The sequence below is a fragment of the Aegilops tauschii genome, chromosome 7 (genome assembly GCF_002575655.3).
Source record: "Aegilops tauschii subsp. strangulata cultivar AL8/78 chromosome 7, Aet v6.0, whole genome shotgun sequence".
NCBI classification, from domain to species: domain Eukaryota; kingdom Viridiplantae; phylum Streptophyta; class Magnoliopsida; order Poales; family Poaceae; genus Aegilops; species Aegilops tauschii.
The window spans coordinates 463,669,745-463,676,973 of record NC_053041.3 but is presented as its reverse complement, the minus strand read 5'-3'; the positions used below and the strand labels follow the sequence as shown (position 1 = coordinate 463,676,973).

Genomic DNA, 7,229 nt, shown 5'->3' with positions numbered 1-7,229 from the left:
AACGGCTCAACGTATTATCGGGCCACAAACGGGCCGATTGTAACCACGGGCTGAATTTGGCCCACAAGCAGAAAATGATAGTAACGGGCCGTAAGTAAACGAATGTGGAAATGAGCCCAAGAATAAATGGGCTCCGAGAAGGCCGAAAGATAACATGGGCTGGAAACGGCCCAACGGAATAATGGGCTGTTAATGCGTATAAAGTGATACACTATTTATTATGGCCCAGTTTCACCACGTGACGTTAATGGGTATAAAGTGGTACACTATTCATTACGGGCCAGTTTTACCACGGGCCGTTAATGGGCCAAGAGTAATAAGGGCCTCATATGGGCCGAAAGACGTCATGGGCCATACATGGGCCGGAAGTTAAAACAGGCTGGAATTATATTGGACGGCCCAGATGACGCTACTGGGCCAATTCGGATAGGCTGTAAACGGGCCCTGGGTTAGCGGGTTGTAAATGGGCTATATGCGAACAGGCCATTCACAGGCTTGCCGTGGGCCGGCCTGCCACCTTTTGACCAAGTCAAACGGGCCGGCCTTTTCACAGGAATGGGCCTCTGTTGGGCCGTGCCACGTGTCGACGTATCATAGGCGCTTTGGGTCCAATGAGTGGATGACATCTGTCCCAACGTTGAGCCGACACGTGTTTCCTCCAGCCAATGATGATTTTACACAAGGAAAATCCCCATTGGTCGGGGCTGTTAACGGGTTATCGGATCCAAAACCGGACCCGATAGCTTAACGGCATTCCATTACGGTGGATGCCACGTGTCGGTCACCCTTGATGAAAGCACTTCTGTGACGCGCGATTTATTGTCATGGAAGTGGACACTTCCGTGATGATAATTTTGGTAATGTCATGGAACACTTCTACGACAGCACAGGTATGACTATCTTGATTCTGTCATAAATTTGTCATGGATGTACATGCATGACAGAAAACGTGACCTACTGTGACAAACACGTATCATCACGGAAGTGTATTTTTTTGTAGTGCTTAACGTGATCACAGGAGGAGGACAACAGCAGGAGGAGCCACAGAGGGCTACCCCCAACACGCCGCCCCCATCGACCACGTCGCCCCGAGGGGCGTCCCCGGCAAGGGCGCCAAGCACTGAGCCCACGCACATGGAGGAGGAGGCGAACTCGGGCGCTGGTGGCTTTGCCTCAGCGCCAAACATTGGCGGGGAGGGGACCTCTGCTTCACAGCCCGGCACGGGTAAGCTACTTGCCTTCCGTCCCTGTTCCTCTTTTTTTGTTCTTGCTGAATCTTGATCTTGGCCTCGCCTCATCCCCTTCTCGGTATCTAGATTTCCCCTCAGTGGACCCAGAAGACGTCGACACCGTCATCGCGGATGTCGCCAAGGACGCCACGGCGGAGGCCGAGAAGATTACTGCCGAGGAGACCGCCAAGGGCGCTGCTGAGGACGCCGCCAAGGGGCCTGCCGGGGAGCCTGGCAAGGCCACTGCCGAGGAGGCCGGTAAGGGAGCTGCCGGGGAGGCCGGCAAGGCTGCTGCCGAGGAGGAGGTGGTCGATGACCAGCCTTCCTACTCCACCGCCTCTGGCTCCGGCAGGTATCTGAGGGTGGGCGACAACCTTTTCGTCCACCTTCCAGGGGCGTCGAGCTCCAGGGCGCCCGTCGAGGGAGAGGTGTTCGACGAGGAGGTGCTTGCCGCCGCCGGACTCGAGGTTATTGACGAGCCGAGCACCGGTGGCGACGGTTCCCAGGAGGAGCGGCTTCTCCAGGCCATGGGCGCCAACTTCCGGAAGCTCCAGGTGGTCCATCGCGCCCGCCTGGACAAAGCCAAGTCCAGGATGGCGACGGTGGACAAGGCGGAGGCGGACCTCAAGGTGCGCGTTGCCGAGACGCAGACTTGGTTCCGCCAGGCTTGTGAAGAGCTGAAGGCCGCCTAGGGCGAGCTGGCCAAGCATGATGTGGATCTCACTATGAAGCAGGCCGACATCGAGAAGGCCCAGGAGACGGCGAAGAACTTGGTCGCCGCGGCCGAGGCCGCTCGAACCCAACACCAGGCCGCGCTGGACTCCCAGGAGGAGGACCTTGCCGCGCGTGAGGAGAAGCTTGCCGCAACGCTCCACGGCAAGGATGAGGAGGTGGAGAAGCTCGTCGTGCTGCGGACCCAAGAGCTGGAGCAGAGGCACACGGAGGCGCTCGATGCCTAGGCTCTGGTTCACGCCGTCAGGGTGAAGGAGCTGGAGGTGGAGCGGGATGAGCTGAAGGAGCAGGCCCTGAAGCTGTCCACGGAGAAGGACACGCTCAACGGCACCCTGACGGAGGCGCAGGGCGCGGCCGTCAGCAGGACCGGGGAGCTCTCCGAAGCCAACAACTCCATCAAAGACCTGAAGCTGAAGCTGGAGGGCCTCGAGGAGATGCTCTCAGAGGCCAAGGTTCGGGAGGAGACCCTGGCTAAGGACCTGGAGGCCCAGAAGCTGCAGCGGAAGAACGAAGCCGCCAGCCACAAGGATTTTGTGGAGGGCGAGAATCGCTGGATCAGCCGCCTCGAGGACGTCGCCGGCAGGATCACCGCGCAGCTGGCTGACATGGGGATGCCAAATGTGATGTACGCCCCGGAGCGCAGTGGGACTACCAACGCCAAGCTGACCCTGTTCTTCGAGGGCGTCCTCGGGGCCCTGGAGCAGCTTCACTCCAACTGGGCTTCCCTGGCCGATGAGTCCGGGAAGCTTTGCTGGGGTGCCATGACCAAGGTCCTCACCAAGGTGGCGTACTGGTACCCCGACCTCGACTTCGACGCCGCGATGAAGAGCTTGCCCGAGGATAGTGACCTCGCGCTGCTCAGGGAGCGCATCAAGCCCGTCATCAGTGGTATCGGCAGAATTCAGAGGGTGGAGGGCCAGCGCCAGGATTAGGCACCCCGTTTCTTATCGCCACTGCAGGTTCATGACCAAGACAATTTCTATCTTTAGTTAGAACCGCGGTGGCAATTGATGTAATATAACTCTGCAGTACTTTCGATATGATGCATGTTATTTTCCTGTTCAACCTCTCTTTGTATGTCCACCCTACGTTTATCGGGTAGTCTTGCCGGCGCGTAAACCCAGGGCGGCGTCTTGAGGACGGATCCCCAATGACCTGCGAGTGTGCTTGCCGCCGGGCGAACCACCTTACCGCCCTTAACGCGGCCGCCCGAACTGTCGAGCTTGACTCGAGTCAGAGTCGAGAGCGTTGCCAATTGCAGAAGGCTACCCTGCCACTCTCGACGCGGCCGCTTGATCTGTTGAGCGGACTCGACACAGAATAAGGGCGTTGCCAATTGCGGGGGGGGGGGGGGGGGGGGGGCTTTGCGTGCAGGTTTTCCATACAAAGACAAGATCTCCAAGGGGAATAACCTTATATGTAAAAAGGAAATTGCTTAAAGTTTCGTATGACTTAGCTTTCCTGTCGCCGCACTGGCGCCCTTCGCGCTTGCGGGCAGCACCGTTCTCTTGGCCGTCTTCTTCTCCGGAAGCCGTGGCCACGAGAAACTGCTAGGCCGGCTGCTAAACCAGATTCTCACAACTGCGCCCCCTACCTGGCGCGCCAAAGATGTCGGTGAGAACGACACCTATGGGATCACTGGAATCCCTTCTACGGTCGGCGGGCGTGGGGTTGTGGGGAGAGCAGGTCCAGGAGCCAGCACAAGGATCGTTTACCCTAGTCCTGCTTTGGTGGATGTATTGAGTGTTCTTGAGCTTCTGAACTAGCTACGGTGGCTGCGTAGTTCCAAAAAGCCGAATCCCCCTCCAGTATGCCATGGGCCTCCTTTTATAGTCGAAAGGGGCTGCCACAGTGGCACATGCTACCTCTTGAGCACTGCGTTGGTTTTCCCTTGAAGAGGAAAGGGTCTTGTGGATTCCCTCGGCTGGGATCCCGCCGAGGGGTGCCTTCTTCTGGTCCTCATCTGATCTCACATGTTTATGATCTTGACAAAGATCTGCATGCCACCACAGAGGTGCCCCCGAGCTCTGGTCCCAACGTAGTTGGTGGGGTCGGAAACCGTGGGCTCAAGGGTGGCTTGCTTTGTTGGTGTTGGGCAAGTTGCCCCGGCAAGGCTCTTGCCGGGGCTGCTGATGCTGCCCCGGCAAGGCTCTTGCCGGGGCTGCTGATGCTGCCCCGGCAAGGCTCTTGCCGGGGGAGTCCACCTTGCCCCCTTCGCTATTTGTGTTTCTGGTCTTGGCGTTGTCTCAGTTGTCTTTTGCTTCGGCTTCTCTCCGGCTTCCCTCCCCTGCCCTGCTAAGTGTGGCCGTGGCGCGTGGCTCCGACTGCCCGTGCACAAGTAAAGGGGTACAAAGGAGTGCCCCTACTTTTGTACACCAACAGCACGAGAAGTACATCATTAACCTGGCAGTCGCGAGTGGCAGACGAAAAAATACTACTAGGAAAAGAAAACGAAAATTGCCTTGAGATTCATCGATGTGGTGGCGTAGGGCTTGGTCAGGAGCTTGGCATCGCCCACGGCCTTCGGCATCAATCGCCGTGGTCGGGCTCGCCGGAGATGGCCGGCTACCGGCTCGCGCACCCCATGGAGGTCGAGGAAGAACAAGAACCTCTAGAAACAAGCAATGATATTTATCAGTGTTGAACAAGCAACTCCAGTATATATTTGAACAAGCAATGGTATTTGTCAGTGCTGGAGATACAGTCAAACTGAAATACCCAATCAATTAGCATCTGTTAAGACTTTCTGTTTCATGTGTATAATAAGTACTCCAGTAATCTTTGACTAATCGACTGCATGAACAGGCCTGACTGAAGCATATGCTAACAAATTTACACAAGACCCCCTAGTATATCCGGACAGCCAAAAGGATACCACTACCTATTCATAACAACCAGTTTTTGCAAACGGGCGTCACTTGGGCATAGATGCATAGCAAGTACAAACCAGATAGTTGCAAAACGACAACCAAACACATTCCATATCTAGATCCAGTCATCCTAGATTTGGAAAACTAAGGCATAGAGCAGCAAAATGAGATAGATATTCATGATCTTCACAACAGTAATCCAAATCCTACTGCTGATAGTGGCCCTTTTTGTACTACAAACGACACATGTACACGACCATTGACGCCACTCAAGAACAATGACAGGCTCCGCAGGCCTGTAACCACAAAATCAGGCATACAAAATAGCCACGCATTTGCTGCCATGGATCAAAGAGCTATTAGCGCAGGCAGGCAGGCTGCCAAGTGCCATGGATCACAAAGCTATTAGTGCGGGCATTTTTAGCATGTTAAGTATATATAGTACTTTAGACATTTCTCTAATAACATTGTATAGATATTGTACACAGCTGTCAAGTCGAAAAAATAAGCATATTTCAGTATTGTACGTAAACATGTATATATTGACCAATCGCAAAGTATTGAATTAAAGCCAATTTATAACACATGCACATATACAATATCACATAGCAGTATGATATATAGCAAGGTGTTGAGCATTACTCTAGTAGACGATCAGCCTAGGTGAGAATTTCTGTGAGGTTTACAACTAGAGGGTTTAGGATTTTGAACATGTGCACCAGACCTAAACTCTGAATGATCATGAAACATACTAGAAGATACCCAGCATGCTGGGTTGCATACGAGTCCTTCCTTTTGTTTGCATCCACCACGGGCACAAGCCGACATGTGGAGACACCAACCAGTTAGGCTCGTCCCCTGCCTCTGCCAAATTGGTCTCCAGTTTCAAGCCAACAACAACATTCAGAATGTGCTAATGAACTAGGAGTGTTCAGAATCAAAACTTGTTGACCTGGCTCGACTTGGATGCTTCCATCAAATGGTCAAAACCTTCTCTTGTCTTGGAATATTTGCATGTTGACACCGGCAGCCAACAATCGACATCACTGTCGTACATTCACTTCTCTGCTATCCCTATCAAATCAAAAATTACAAAATTACTAAGTGAAACAAGCTACGCTATGCATATTAACCAAGAAAATTACCTTAGCTTAACAAGTGAAATATGCTACGCTGTCCATATTAACCCACAAAATTACTAACTATGAAATACTTCCTTTAGTTTCTCTCAGTGTCCAGGACACAATAGAGCCAACTAAAGGTGCAACAACTCCTACAAGGAAAACTAGAATTCCTACCTACTAAATTACTCCATTCTTAAGGCCCGTGCAAGCTAGTAATCTACATGTAAACCTGTATGGCTCAGCCGCAGGCTAGGAGCAGAGGAGAGAGGCAGAGGTACAAGTGCTCACTGAATTGATCTGCAGGTGGTGGAGCGCTCGCAGTGAAGGTCGGCCACTGCCGTCACGTGGCAGAGGAGGTCGCCACAGGATGCATGACTGCGCCGAGACGCGATAGAAGAGGTCAGAGTCGTTGTCGTCCAGCCTAATGCGTGTGAGTGCACCGAGCTATCAAGCGCCATCCAGGACATGGAGAGGGCGCGAGGGGGCTACGTTTTGTGGCAGAGAGGAGCCACCGGAGACGCGCCGGCGATGTACGTGATGCCACGGTCGAAACCCTAGGCACGGGCAAGGGGTCGCGGGGGGAGCGCCGGAGATCGGGAGCGGTGGATTCAACCGGCCTAGAGGACGGAGTGGTCGGACACTACCTCGTGAGTCCGTTGCGGGTGGAGGATCTAGGGATGGGAGGCGGCGAGCGGTGAGACCGAGGGTGGATCTGGATAGCACGCGAAGTGGGCGCGGTGGTGGCGGAGGCAGGGGAACTCGGATCTGTACTGCAGGGTGGGCTTGGGAGGCGGTGGGGGTGGGTGGCGGTGGATTCAGATCAGTTCAGAGGGAGGGAGAAGAGGAGAGAGGTGCGGTGGTTGTGTGCGTGGGAGAGAAGGGTGCAACAGGAGTGCGGATTGTAGGCTTGGGCGACGTGGGTGAGACGGGCGACGTGCAGATTGTTGGATTCAGGAGCATCGGACGGTGATTTATCCACGATCCAGGTGAGATGCCTCTGAACCAATCAGAACGCAGTATACAAGTATAATATTTTGATCATTTAAATTGGTCATAGTTGACTAAATGTAAGGTGCTAAATAATGTTAGCTATTTTATTATGACCTGAAAATTTGGAAAAAAAACCTTCTCATTTTGTCACCAAATTTGACTTTCGTTTTTAGGAATAATGACCAACTGAAATAAGACAAATATTTTTAAAGAGTTATGAGAAATGAGTTTTTCTAAATCATTTTTCCATTGTTCGAGTATTCAAAATGAGTTTTTATAAGGAC

At 53.3% G+C, this 7,229-nt stretch overlaps 1 long non-coding RNA gene across 1 annotated transcript; it reads right to left on the bottom strand.

Annotated features, from left to right (window-relative positions):
- Window positions 1-5,391: 5,391 nt before the first annotated feature.
- On the bottom strand, window positions 5,392-7,037 carry LOC120967854 (uncharacterized). Its single transcript, XR_005761675.3, has 2 exons — window positions 6,244-7,037; window positions 5,392-5,905 (listed from the first exon to the last, which is right to left on the bottom strand). It is a non-coding gene; the product is annotated as an uncharacterized lncRNA (long non-coding RNA).
- Window positions 7,038-7,229: the final 192 nt, after the last annotated feature.